The sequence below is a fragment of the Somniosus microcephalus genome, chromosome 1, assembly GCF_052327205.1.
Source record: "Somniosus microcephalus isolate GS21.2 chromosome 1, FLI_Smic_1.0, whole genome shotgun sequence".
NCBI lineage: Eukaryota > Metazoa > Chordata > Chondrichthyes > Squaliformes > Somniosidae > Somniosus > Somniosus microcephalus.
Window position 1 is genome coordinate 26,589,531 of NC_140987.1, and position 14,572 is coordinate 26,604,102.

Here is a 14,572-nt window from a genome sequence, read left to right on the forward strand (position 1 = left end):
CAAGGCTCCTCACAGCTTCTCGTGCTCGAAAAGTACACTCTGAAATCTTCAAACAACAAACAAAATATACCAGACTAAATGTTCTTGGTTAAGTACATTTAGTGATACACCATGGGTAAGCATGATCGCCTGGAGCACCCTTGATTGCCTTCGAAGGCTGAGGAGAAACTTCCCAGATTTTCCCCTCCGAACATTTATTTTTAAAACTGAACTCTCCCAGGAGTTTGCATTGCTAGCGATTGGGTGGGTGGTGGTTGAGGCTACACTGTTCAAGGGATAGGGTGAGCATTGATGGGTCTTTTCTTACCTTCCTTCTCGTGTGTAGATTGGGTTTGAATGAGGACCAATCACCTGATGTGGAAACATGCATTTCGCAAATGTTCTCTGATTGACATTTGTGTTACTTGTGTTTGCTGTGTACGTGGATACAACATTTTCAAGGCCCCCCCCCCCCTTCAGTGAAACAGGACAGATACTTCAATTTGGGACAGTAGATACTACTACAGGTGCACGATCCCTTATCCGAAACCCTTGGGGCCAGCTGTGTTTCGGAATTCGGAATTTTTCGGATTTCAGAACGGATAATGCTTTTTTGTTGGCTGCCTGCCTGCACCTCCTCGCGCCGCTGTCCCCGGCCTCCTGAGCCGCACCCCCCCCCCCTCCCCCCCAGGCAGTGCCGGCTGTGTCCCAAGAGCCCGGCACTTCTCCTCGGTGCCGGGCTCTTTTGCCGGCACTCGCGATCTCTGATCACACTGGTGCAGGCCCCTCCCGTGCAAGCTGCTCAAGCTTTTACACTGGAAATACCGAGAGACGCTCCATGAAAAAAAATTCGGTTTTCGGAAGTGCGGATAAGGGGTCGTGTACCTGTATTAGAACAACTTTTCACAGAGGAGCCATGACACTTAGTTAGGAACAGGAGGAGGCCATTCAGCCCCTCGAGCCTGTTCCGCCATTCAATGAGATCACGGCTGATCGGTGACCTAACTCCATCTACCCGCCTTTTGTCCCATATCCTTTAACACCTTTGGTTAACAAAAATCTACCAATTTCAGATTTATAATTAACAATTGATCTAGCATCAATTGCCATTTGCGGAAGAGAGTTCCAAATTTCTGCCACCCTTTGTGTGTAGAAGTGTTTCCTAACTTCACTCCTGAAAGGTCTGGCTCTAACCTTTAGGCTATGTCCCCCTAGTCCGAGAATCCCCAACCAGCAGAAATAGTTTCTCTCCAGCTACGCTATCTGTTCCCCTTAATATCTTGAAAATACGATCAAAATCACCCCTGAACCTTCTAAATTCCAGGGAATACAACCCGAGTGTGTGTAATCTCTCCTCGTAATTTAACCCTAGTTCAACTTTTCAAATGCTTGGGAGTTTTCAAGGAACTTTGAGATTTGTTGCATTAGGATGAAAACGCAAACATGGAAACGTGGCAGACATTTAGATGCGATAACGGTTCCTCTTCTGTTTTATTCTTTATTGCAAGCAAATGACACCTTCTGTTTGGAAACCAATTCTTTCGCATTACCGTATATCATTTCACAGCCCTCGATCTGAGGCAGCTGAGACAAGTGCATGTCTGCATGATTTATAACTGGGAAATGCACTGAATTGGTAATGCAAAAAATAACCCAGATAGCTGGAAGCAAATTGAAGTATGTAGCGCAATTTGATTGGCATAAATCAAAACATCTGAAGCCTGTGTGCTGGAGACGAGTACCTCCTAAATACGCACAGCACTGCCAAACATTACTAGTCGTAAAAACACCTTGATATTTATATAACTGGAACTCCCTCCCTAACAGCACGATGGGGGTACCTTCACCACACGGACTGCAGCGGTTCAAGAAGGCGGCTCACCACCACCTTCTCAAGGGCAATTAGGGATGGGCAATAAATGCTGGCCTCGCCAGCGACGCCCACATCCCAGGAACGAATAAAACAAACATTCCACAGAAATGGGACACCAACAACTACTCAGCAGCACAGCCACTAAAGTGGACCAAAAAAAGGGGTCAGTCACAAAGTACTCCATTTTAATGGCTGTAAATGCAGGTTTAAGACGCATTCTTGTTTATAGGTAGGTAAGTGGCGAGCAAGCCATGTGGTGAGGTTACTGCTTTATACTGACAACAATTGCTTGTGTGCAAATGGGATGTTTTGGGGGGAGGGGGCGGGAGAGGACAACAGCTGAAAGAACTCACTCGGGGTCGCAACCAAACGTTTTCACAAACCACAATTTGTTTAAACAAAACCAGAAATCTGTAATAAAAACAGAAAATGCTGGAAATACTCAGCAGGTCAGGCAGCATCTGTGGAGAGGGAAACAGAGTTAACGTTTCAGGTCGATGACCCTTCGTCAGAACTGGAAAAGGCTGGAGATGGAACAGATTTTTAAGCAAGTGCAGGGAAAGGATGGAAGGCAGGAGAGATTAAGAGACATTGGCCCGTATTTTCCGATCGCAGGCCTCCTCACGGGCAGAGACCTGCGATCTGGAAAAATCTGCGCCCTTACCCGAGGGCTCCCAGGACGCACACACTTCCGATCCTGGGCCTCACCAAACTGTAAGAGCGCAGGGCCCACGTATCCCAGAGGCGCATGTAGTTCGCAGCGTCCCTGGGATCACGTGGGCCGTGGGGAGCCAATCACGGAAGGGAATCTCCCGTCATACATTTGACAGGAAGACCTGTCAAATATATGAATGGAGATGAAAAAACATAGTAAAACTTTAAATACATTTTTTAAAAAACATCACATTTTTAAAATGACTTGAAATTATAATAAATTTTATATTTTAAACAAAATTGTAATTTTTTGAAAAAAATTTAAGTTTTTTACGGGGCTAAAAATAAACTTACCTTCTTTAAAAGTATTTTTAAATGATAAATCAGTGAAATTTTTTTTTTTTTTTTTTTTACTTTATTCTACTCTTATCCTTACGCTTTTACCAGGCGTAAGAATTGTAAGGGTTTTCTGCGGGCGGAGGGTCTCCAAAAAGCGGAACTCTCTGCCCGCAAAGGCCCTTCTCCAGGGCAGCCGGAGGATCTGTCAAGAGGATTCTTGACAGATCGGAAATGCCGGTTTCCAGCGCATGCGCTGTGCATGCCTGAAACCGGCATTTCCGATGTCCCTACGGGTGGGTACACAGCGCGTACCCACCCGTAGGGAACGGAATATCCGGCCAATTAAGAGAGATTAAGAGGTGGTGCAAGGCAAAAGGAGATGGTAATAGGACAAGTTAAGAAACAAAAGATGGCTCTAGATGAAGTGTAAACAGCACTGGCAGAATGAAAGACAGCTGTCATTTGGGAAGAGAAAAAAATAAGAAAATAAATAAATAAATAAATAAATGGGAAAAAATGGATAGGGGCCGAGGTTATGGTCTGAAATGGTTGAACTCTATGTTGAGTCCAGAAGGCTGTAAAGTGCCTAATCGAAAGATGAGGTGCTGTTCCTCGAGCTTATGTGGGAGTGGAGCAGAGAATTAAAGTGACAGGCGACCAGAAGCTCAGGGTCACCAGAAATCTGTTGTGTGGGGCTGGGAAACAGAAATGAATGAAAAGTAAATTTAGAACAGATTATCGGGAAAAGTTTCTTTAGGCGGAAGATAGATAAATGTTTGGAATAATCTACAAGGTAAGGACACAAAGGCAAGAACAATGAATTGTTCTGTAATCTCCTCGAGCCCCACAACCTCGCGAGATATCTACGCTCCTCTAATTCTGGCCTCTTGAGCATCCTCAATTACCATCGCTCCACCATTAGCGGCCGTGCCTTCAGCTGCCTGGGCCCTAAGCTCTGGAATTCCCTCCCTAAATCTCTCCACCGGCTTTCCTCCTTTAAGACTTTTTAAAAAAACTATCTCCTCATCTGCCCTAATATCTCCTGAAGTGGCTCGATGTCAAATTTTGTTTTATGACTCTTCCGTGAAGCGCCTTGGGACGTTTTACGATGTTAAAAGCGCTATATAATTACAAGTTGTTGCTGTTGAATACAATCGGATGCCCTGACGAAGATCTAGTGTACTGGAGAAGTTTGTTCGCAAATTTCCGGGATCTAAATGCTGAATGACTTCTCACATCCCCGAGGTTCATACGGACATCACACCTCACGAGTTCTGAGTGAGTGCAGCGCTTATACCAGGAAGGTGTTAATATTTTCTGGGAATTCAAATACAACAAAATCACTGTGTGGGTGCCATGCGTTATGTGGTCACTGGACCATCAGGAGTACATGCTTGGAATAATTTGCCAAGCAAGATACGAGGTAAAAGTGCTTTAATTGCTCAGGACTGGTGTGGTATAATGTTCAAAGGAGCATAAACGACGTGAAAAGCCCATTCAGTTCATCGAAGCTCATCAATTTAGAGGACTGAAAACTGAAAAGTCTCTCCGGTACACTGAGCTTTACTTCACGGCAGCAAATTGCCGTGAACAACCCCTATTGAATTTGTCTCCATTACCTTGCTGGGCAGATTATTCCGAGCAATTACTGATGGTCCAGCTATCCAGCGACCATGCAACACAGGGCATCAACTTGCTTAACTCCCTTAGCCCGACCATTGGCGGCTGTGCCTTCAGTCGTCTAGGCTCCCGAGCTCTGGAATTCCCTGCCTATACCTCTCCACCTCTCTCTCCTCCTTTAAGACGCTCCTTAAAACCTACCTCTTTGACCAAGCTTTTGGTCACCTGTCCTAATGTCTCCTTCTCTGACTCTGCGTCAATTTTTGTCTGATTAAGCTACCGTGACGGGTCTTGGGCAATGCTCCCTTGAATTTTTTTTGGGGGGGTATGCGGCCCTTTTAACGGGCTGCGCGGCCCATTCAAATTCCCACGCATGCGCAGATTTTCCTGTTGTAAAGCCGACAAGCGGCCTGCGCGCAAGCCCCAGACAGCTGCTCGGCCGCGCAGCTTAAAGGGAACATTGGTCTTGGGGACGTTTTACTATGTTAAAGGCACTATTTAAACGTAAGTTGTTGTTAATGTCTTTCGGATGAAACGTTAAACCAAGGCCCCGTCTGCTCTCTCAGGTGGATGTAAAAGATCCTTTGGCACTATTTCAAAGAAAAGCAGGGGAGTTATAACCAGTGTCCTGGCCAATATTTATCCCTCAATCAACATTACTAAAAAAAAACAGATTATTTGGCCAATATCACATTGCTGTTTGTGGGATCTTGCTGTGCGCACATTAGCTGCCGCGTTTCCCACATTACAACAGCGACTACACTTCAAACAGTATTTCATTGGCTGTAAAGTGATTTGGCATGTTCAGTGGTGGTGAAAGGCGCTATATAAATGCAAGTCTTTCTTTTGTTAACGGCCGCCTCGATCACAATCAATCTCGTCTCTGCTGCGCCCTCCCTCTAGAAAATATAGTAAAGAACCACAAGGGTGAGACCACACCTTGAGTATTGTGTGCAGTTTTGGTCGCCTTATCTGAGGAAGGATGTTCTTGCCATGGAGGGAGTGCAGCGAAGATTCACCAGACTGAAACCTGGGATGACAGGAATGACGTATGAAGAGAGATTGGGTCAATTAGGCTTATACTCGCTGGAGTTTAGAAGAATGAGAGGGGATCTCATTGAAACTTATAAAATTCTAACAGGACTAGATGCAGGAAGGATGTTCCCGATGGCGGGGGAGCCCAGAACCAGGGGTCACAGTCTAAGGATAAGGGGTAAGCCATTTAGGACAGAGATGAGGAGGAATTTCTTCACCCAGAGAGTGGTGAACCTGTGGAATTCTCTACCACAGAAGGCAGTTGAGGCCAATTCATTAAATATATTCAAGAAGAAGTTAGATATATTTCTTAAGGCTAAAGGGATCAAGGGGTATGGGGAGAAGGCAGGGACAGGGTACTGAATTTGGATGATCAGCTATGATCTCATTAAATGGCGGAGTAGGCTCGAGGGGCCGAATGGCCTACTCCTGCTCCTATCTTCTATGTTTCTATAATCATTTTTATTTAAAAAACAAACAAGTTTTTTTTCTGGCATACAAAAATAGTACAGCTCCACGCTGGAATGGACGGGTTTAAGTGGCACTGCACAATACTGTTATCAAGAATATGTTTTAACAGCAATACTTTAAAAAAAAATGTTTTAATGCAACATTTCTGTCATCACTCGTGAGAAAAGCATTGTCTCATTTTATGGGGCTGTTAGATTGATGTTGAAAACCACCAGGAAACACACTGCAGGAATCCTGCCGTTAAGTACAGTGACAATACAGCAAACAACACGAGCAGCTGCAAAGCGGCAAAAGCCTCAAAGCACAAAAGGACAACTTGGAAAATGGAGAGCAATTTGGGCTGCGGGAAGGGAGGTTTGCTGGAAGTCTTCACAACTCATTCTATTGTCGAGGTGCTTTGTGTGTGTGCTCGTTACTCATTGGCACATTGCACTGCGTGATAAAAAGTTACCTGAAGACAGAGGAATGTTAGAATTACAGCACAGTCTGCCGACACGGACGGCCAATGTTTTCACAGCTGTGTCCACTTCACCTCCATAAATTCTGAATGAATTCAGCAGCATGGTTATTCTGACTGCGAACCCACCCCTTCCTTTTAAAGTATTCTTTGGTCCTGAACGCATTGATTTGTGGTGACGGGCACAAGGGTGCTCGTAGCCCTGTGCTGCTCTAAATTAGCCATTACTCACCGGGGGGGGGGGGGGGGGGGCAGCGGGCCGAGATAGGGCGTGCCAGCAAGGTTTTTTAAAAAAGACTTGCATTTATATAGCGCCTTTCACCACCACCAGACGTCCCATAGCGCTTTACATCCGATTAAGTACTTTTTTGAAGTGTAGTCACTGTTGTAATGTAGGAAACGCAGCAGCCAATTTGCGCACAGCAAGCTCCCACAGACAGCAGTGTGATAATGACCAAATAATCTGTTTTAGTGATGTTGATTGAGGGATAAATATTGGCCCCAGGGCACTGGGGAGAACTCCCCTGCTCTTCTTCGAAATAGTGACACGGGATCTTTCACATCCACCAGAGAGCAGACGGTTTAATGTCTCCTCCGCAAGACAGCAACTCTGACAGTGCAGCGCTCCCTCAGCACTGCACTGGGAGGGTCAGCCTAGATTATTGTGCTCAAGTCTTTGGAGTGGGACTTGAACCCACAACCTTCTGACCCGGAGTCGAGGGTGCTACCCACTGAGCCATGGCTGACACTTTTTGACTAAGGAAGGCATCGCTATCCTGTCCTCACTTAATCCGCAAACGGTCGCACACCTGATTTTTACCTCCCGAACCCAGTTGCTTTTAAGAAAATTTTAGTACCCTGCTGCCACCCAATGGCTTTACCCACCCATCGGTCAAGGAAACGCTTGCTCTATTTAATCCTGCTCTGGAAGTAAACGCTCAGTAGGTCCTGAATATACACAACATAAAACAAAAAGGTGCAAAATTAAATACAATTCCAAAAAATGGCATATAGTTTCATTTGCAGAACTATGTACAATATTGCACGTTGATGGTTTGCATGCATTCTCAATATTGGCCGGTATCACGGGACCAGAATTGCAACTCAGCAGAAGTTGGGCACTAATTACATAGAATTTACAGCACAGAAACAGGCCATTCGCAGATTGGGTGACCGCTTTGCGGAACACCTCCGTTCAGTCCGTAAGGGGGACCCCGAGCTTCCGGTCGCCTGTCATTTCAATTCACCGCCTCATTCCCACTCAGACCTCATCGTCCTCGGGCTCTTGCATTGTTCCATGGAAGCTCAGCGTAAGCTCGAGGAACAGCACCTCATCTTCCGATTAGGCACTTTACAGCCTTCCGGACTCAATATTGAGTTCAACAATTTCAGATCATAACTTCGGCCCCCATTACAGTTTTATATATTTTTTATCCACACTTTTGGTTTGTGCCTTTTCCTCTTTTTTTCTCTCCCACATGGCAGCTGTCTCTCACCCTGCCAGCGCATTTCACACTTCATCTAGAGCCATTGTTTGTTTCTTTACTTGTCCTATTACCATCTTGTCTCACCTTGAATATCTCTTAATGTCTCTTCACCTCTCAGACCTTCCCTTTTGTTCTTTCATCCCCTCCCCCATTTCCCAGCCCCCAAACTGGCCTTTTAATCTGTTTCATTTCCTGCCTGTTTCTCAGTTCTGATGAAGGGTTTCGACCTGAAACATTGACTCTGTTTCTCTCTCCACGGATGCTGCCCTGGCCTGCTGAGTTTTTCCAGCGTTTTCTGTTGTTATTTCGGATTTCCAGCATCCGCAGTATTTTGCTATCATATACCTCTATTCCTTTCTTCCTCATGTATTTATCTCGATTCCCCCTTAAATGCAATTAATCTGTGACTGTTCCAACCTCCTAGTGAACTGATTCAATCTCACTTCATGTACTACACCTAGTCGGAAATACAGAGAGAAACCGTATTCAGTGAACGTACTGTGGTTACAGTGGAAATGCAATGCCTTTTTAACCATATTCTCTTGGAGCTTGCCATAAAACTGGAACAGAAATGAATAAAGCTAATAAAATAGGAGATGCAGCACCTTCTACCTCCTGTGATCTCAGTTGCCACAGGCCCAGATTTACCAGCATTCACCTTTCATTGCAGGTCCACTCTTAACTTTCATTGGTTGTAAAGCGCTTTGGGGCATCCGGTGGTCGTGAAAGGCGCCATAGAAATGCAACTCTTTCTAACCCTGAGCTTTTGCCGATCTGCCATTTTTAATTTTCATTGTTAAAAGAAAACCCGGCATGCCTGTCAGTACTTTGCATTATAGCTCGACATTAACTGGACTGTGACTAACGTTAACAGACAGGAAAGCTTTAGTTAAACAGGACTTTATCATTATCATTAGCACCAATTTAGTGACACTCCAACTATTTAAATATTGAGAGTTGCAAGGCTCAGGGGGACAACTTACAAAATAAACAGCAGTGGAATACAAATGGTAGAACCAAACTATGTTTGACTGGAAAGCATGTTGTTGCTTCACTTGCTCCATTGGTTCAGCTCAAACGTACTCAGGCTTGCTGCATGGGGATTCAATTGTAAGGGGAATAGATAGGCGTTTCTGCGGCCGCAAACGAGACTCCAGGATGGTGTGTTGCCTCCCTGGTGCAAGGGTCAAGGATGTCTCAGAGCGGCTGCAGAACATCTTGGAAGGGGAGGGTGAACAGCCAGTTGTCGTGGTGTGTATAGGTACCAACAATATAGGTAAAAAACGGGATGAGGTCCTAAAAGCTGAATATAGGGAGTTAGGAGGTAAATGAAAAAATAGGACCTCAAAGGTAGTAATCTCAGGATTGCTACCAGTGCCATGTGCTAGTCAGAGTAGAAATAGAACGATATTTCAGATGAATACGTGGCTAGAGGAATGGAGCGAGGGGGAGGGATTCAAATTCCTGGGACATTGGAACCGGTTCTGGGGGAGGTGGGACCAGTTTGCACCTGGGCAGGGCCGGGACCGATGTCCTGGGGGAGTGTTTGCTAGTGTACTGGGGGAGGGTTTAAGCTAAAATGGCAGGGGGTTGGGAACCTAAGCAGGGGGACAGAGGAAAGGGAAACAAGGATAAAAGCAAAAGATAGGAAGGAGAAAAACAAAAGTGGCAGTCAGAGAAATTAACGGTTTAAATCAAACATGGCCACAGTAAATAATAATCCTAATAGGTCTAAGAGCATTAAAAAAACAAGCCTGAAGGCTTTGTGTCTTAATGCGAGGAGCATTCGTAATAAGGTGGATGAATTAGCTGCGCAAATAGAGGTAAACGAATATGATTTGATTGGGATTAAGGAAACATGGCTCCAGGGTGGCGAAGGCTGGGAACTCAACATCCAGGGGTATTCAATATTCAGGAAAGATAGGCAAAAAGGAAAGGGAGGTGGGGTAGCAATGCTGGTTAAAGAAGGGATTAACACAATTGTAAGGAAGGATATTAACTCTGATGATGTGGGTAGAACTGAGAAATACCAAGGGGCAGAAAATGTTAGTGGGAGTGGTATATAGACCTCCAAACAGTAATGCGGAGGTTGGGGATGGCATTAAAAGGGAAATTAAAGAAGCGTGCAATAAGGGCACAGCAGTCATCATGGGTGACTTTAATCTACATATAGATTGGGCCAACCAAATTAGTAACAATACTGTGGAGGAGGAATTCCTGGAGTGTTTACGGGATGGTTTCCTGGACCAATATGTCGAGGAACCAACCAGAGATCAGGCCATCTTAGACTGGGTATCATGTAATGAGGAAGAATTAATTAGCAATCTTGTTGTACGAGGTCCCTTGGGTCGGAGCGATCATAATATGATCGAATTCTTCATTAAGATGGAGAATGAAGTAGTTGACTCAGAGACTTAGGTCCTGAATTTAAATAAAGGAAACTACGATGGTCTGAGGCGTGAGTTGGGTAGGATTGATTGGGGAATGTCACTCAAAGGGTTGACGGTGGATAGGCAATGGCAAACATTCAAAGACCGCATGGATGAACTACAGAATTTGTTCATCCCAGTTTGGCATAAAAATAAAACAAAAAAGGTGACTCAACCATGGCTAACAAGGGAAATTAGGGATAGCACAAGATCCAAGGAGAGGACATATAAATTGGCCAGAAAAAGCAGTAAACCTGAGGACTGGGAGCAGTTTAGGATTCAACAAAGGAGGACAAAGGGATTAATTAAGAAAGGAAAAATAGAATATGAGAGTAAGCTTGCATGGAACATAAAAACTGACTGTAAAAGCTTTTATAGATATGTGAAGAGAAAAAGATTGGTGAAGTCAAGCGTAGGTCCCTTGCAGTCAGAATCAGGGGAATTTATAATGGGGAACAAAGAAATGGCTGACCAATTAAATATATATTTTGGTTCTGTCTTCACAAAGGAGGACACAAATAACCTCCCAGAGATGTCGGGGAACATAGGGTCTGATGAAAGGGAGGAACTGAAAGAAATCAGTATTTGTAGGGAAATGGTGTTAGGGAAATTGATGGGATTGAAGGCCGATAAATCCCTAGGGCCTGATAATCTACATCCTAGGATACTTAAGGAAGTGGCCCTAGAAATAGTAGATACATTGCTGATCATCTTCCAACATTCGATGGAATCTGGAACAGTACCTATGGATTGGAGGGTAGCTAATGTTACCCCACTATTCAAAAAAGCTGGTAGAGAGAAAACGGGGAGTTACAGACCGGTATGCCTGTCATCGGTAGTGGGGAAAATGCTAGAGTCCATTATAAAAGATGCAATAGCAGAGCACTTGGAAAACAGTGACAGGATCGGACAAAGTCAACATGGATTTACAAAAGGTAAATCGTGCTTGACTAATCTACTGGAATTTTTTGAGGATGTAACTAGTAAAATAGATAAGTGAGAACCAGTGGATGTGGTGTATTTGGACTTACAGAAGGCTTTCGATAAGGTCCCGCATAAGAGACTAGCGTGTAAAGTTAAGGCACATGGGATTGGGGGCAAGGTATTGACTTGGATAGAGAACTGGTTGGCAGACAGAAAGCAAAGAGTTGGAATAAACTGGTCTTTTTCCGAGTGGCAGGCAGTGACTAGTGGACCCCAGCTATTCACAAGATATATTAATGATCTAGACAAGGGAACTAGATGTAATATCTCCAAATTTGCAGACGACACAAAGCTGGGTGGGCATGTGTGCTGTGAGGAGGATGCCGAGAAACTACAGGATGACTTGGACAGGTTGGGTGATTGGGCAGAAGCATGGCAGATGCACTATAACGTGGATAAATGTGAGGTTATCCACTTTGGTGGCAAAAACAGGAAGGCAGATTATTATAGAAACATAGAAGATAGGAGCAGGAGTAGGCCGTTCGGCCCCTCGAGCCTGCTCCACCATTCAATGCGATCATGGCTGATCATCCGAATTCAGTACCCTGTCCCTGCCTTCTCTCCATATCCCTTGATCCCTTTAGCCTTAAGAAATATATCCAACTCCTTCTTGAATATATTTAATGAATTGGCCTCTACTGTCTTCTGTGGTAGAGAATTCCACAGGTTCACCACTCTCTGGGTGAAGAAATTCCTCCTTATCTCCGTCCTAAATGGCTTACCCCTTATCCTTAGACTGTGACCCCTGGTTCTGGACTCCCCGGCCATCGGGAACATCCTTCCTGCATCTAGTCTGTCTAGTCCTGTTAGTATTTTATAAGTTTCAATGAGATCCCCTCTCATTCTTCTAAACTCCAGCGAGTATAAGCCCAAGCGACCCAATCTCTCCTCATACGTCATTCCTGCCATCCCAGGTATCAGCCTGGTAAATCTTCACTGAACTCCCTCCATGGCAAGAACATCTTTCCTCAGATAAGGCGACCAAAACTGCACACAATACTCCAGGTGTGGTCGCACCAAGGCCCTGTACAACTGCATCAAGACATCCTTGTTCCTATACTCGAACCCTCTCGCTACGAAGGCCAACATACCATTTGCCTTCTTAACCGCCTGCTGCACCTGCATTGTTACCTTCAGCGACTGGTGCACAAGGACACCCAGGTCTCGTTGCACTTCGAATGACATATGAGGAGAGATTGGGGCGATTGGGCTTGCACTCGCCACAGTTTAGAAGAACGAGAGGGGATCTCATTGAAACTTATAAAATTCTGACAGGACTGGACAGACAGGCTTAAAAACCGGCTCCACCAACGAGGCCCGACCAGAGGGAGCAGCGAGGCGAGGTGAGGCGGAGCCCGGCTTAAAAACCGGCTCCACCAACGAGGCCCGACCAGAGGGAGCAGCGAGGCGAGGTGAGGCGGAGCCCGGCTTAAAAACCGGCTCCACCAACGAGGCCCGACCAGAGGGAGCAGTGAGGCGTACCAAATCAACAGCAGGGGAGGTAAAAAGTAATCAGAGTGTGACGTCACCAGGGAGCAGGTAAGTGATTGGTTGGTGAGTATTTCTCTCTTTTCAATACAAGCTTGACTTCTGTGGTGTTAAATTTCTAGGGTCTCTGGTGTAGTGGGGACAGTTGGTAAATAAAGCGCCCTAGAGTATACCTGTAACTGGGGTATTGAATAAATTTTTTAATTAATTAAAGGAATAAGTCATGGCAGGAGAGCTCAGACCCGTGTTCTGCTCCTCTTGCTCCATGTGGGAAATCAGGGACGCTGCCAGTGTCCCTGACGACCATGTGTGCGGGAAATGCATCCAGCTGCAGCTACTTGTAGACCGCATTGCGGCGCTCGAGCTGCGGGTGGATGAATTTTGGAGCATGCGCGATGCTGAGAGGGTCGTGGATAGCACGTTTAGCGAGTTGTTCACGCCTCAGGGTAGGGCTGCACAGGGGGTGACCATCAGGCGGAGCAACAGAGGCAGGCAGGAAGTGCAGGGAACCCCTGCGGACATCCCCCTTTCAAACAAGTATACCAAGTTGGATACTGTTGAGGAGGATGACTCACCAGGGGAAGGCAGCAGCAGCCAGCTTCCTGGCACCAGGGACGCTTCTGCTGCTCAGAAAGGGAGGAAAAAGAGGGGAGAGCAATAGTGGTAGGGGATTCTATCGTAAGGGGAACAGATAGGCGTTTCTGTGGCCACAAACGTGACTCCAGGATGGTTTGTTGCCTCCCTGGGGCCAGGGTCTGGGATGTCACTGAGCGGCTACAGGGCATTCTTAAGGGGGAGGGGGAGCAGGCAGAGGTCGTGGTCCACATTGGGACCAACGACATAGGAAGGAAGGGGGATGAGGTCCTGCATCAAGAATTTAGGGAGCTAGGTAACAGATTAAAGAGCAGGACCTCAAAGGTTGTAATCTCTGGATTACTCCCAGTGCCACGTGCTAGTAAGTATAGAAATGGGAGGATAGAGCAGATGAATGCGTGGCTAAAGAGTTGGTGTCGGGGGGAGGGTTTTACTTTCCTGGATCACTGGGCCTGCTTCTGGGAAAGGTGGGACTTGTACAAGTCGGACGGGTTGCACCTGAACCAGAGCGGGACAAATATCCTTGCGGGGAGGTTTGCTAGCACTGTTGGGGGGGGGGGGGGTTTAAACTAACTTGGCAGGGGGATGGGATACAGAGGGGAGCTGAAATAGGGGGTGATGTGCTGCCAATTATAGAGAATAAAACAAGTCAGCTTGGTAGACAGGGCAAATATATAAGGGCAAGGCTGGATGGCATCTATTTTAATGCAAGGAGTCTTGCAAATAAGGTGGATGAACTGAAGGTGTTGATAAACACATGGGAGTATGATATTGTTGCTATCACGGAGACATGGTTGAGGGAGGGGCAAGACTGGCAGCTTAATATTCCGGGGTACAGAATCTTCAGGCGAGACAGAGGGGGAGGTATAAGAGGAGGGGGTGTCGCAATATTAATTAAGGAGTCAATTACTGCAGTAAGGAGGGATGATATATTAGCAGGGTCCTCTAATGAGGCCATATGGGTGGAGCTTAAAAACAAAAAGGGGGCAAGCACTTTGCTGGGAGTGTACTATAGGCCTCCAAACAGTCAGGGGGAGATAGAGGAACAGATATGTAGGCAAATCTCAGAGAAATGTGCAAATAATAGGGTAATAATAATGGGGGATTTCAACTTCCCCAATATTAACTGGGATAGTCAGAGTGTGAAAGGCTCAGAGGGTGT

General features: G+C 45.8%; 1 protein-coding gene across 3 annotated transcripts in view; it reads right to left on the bottom strand.

Moving 5' to 3' along the window:
• The window catches only part of sh3rf1 (SH3 domain containing ring finger 1), a 214,542-nt gene that overhangs the window by 67,165 nt on the left and 132,805 nt on the right, over positions 1-14,572 (bottom strand). The window lies entirely within an intron of this gene.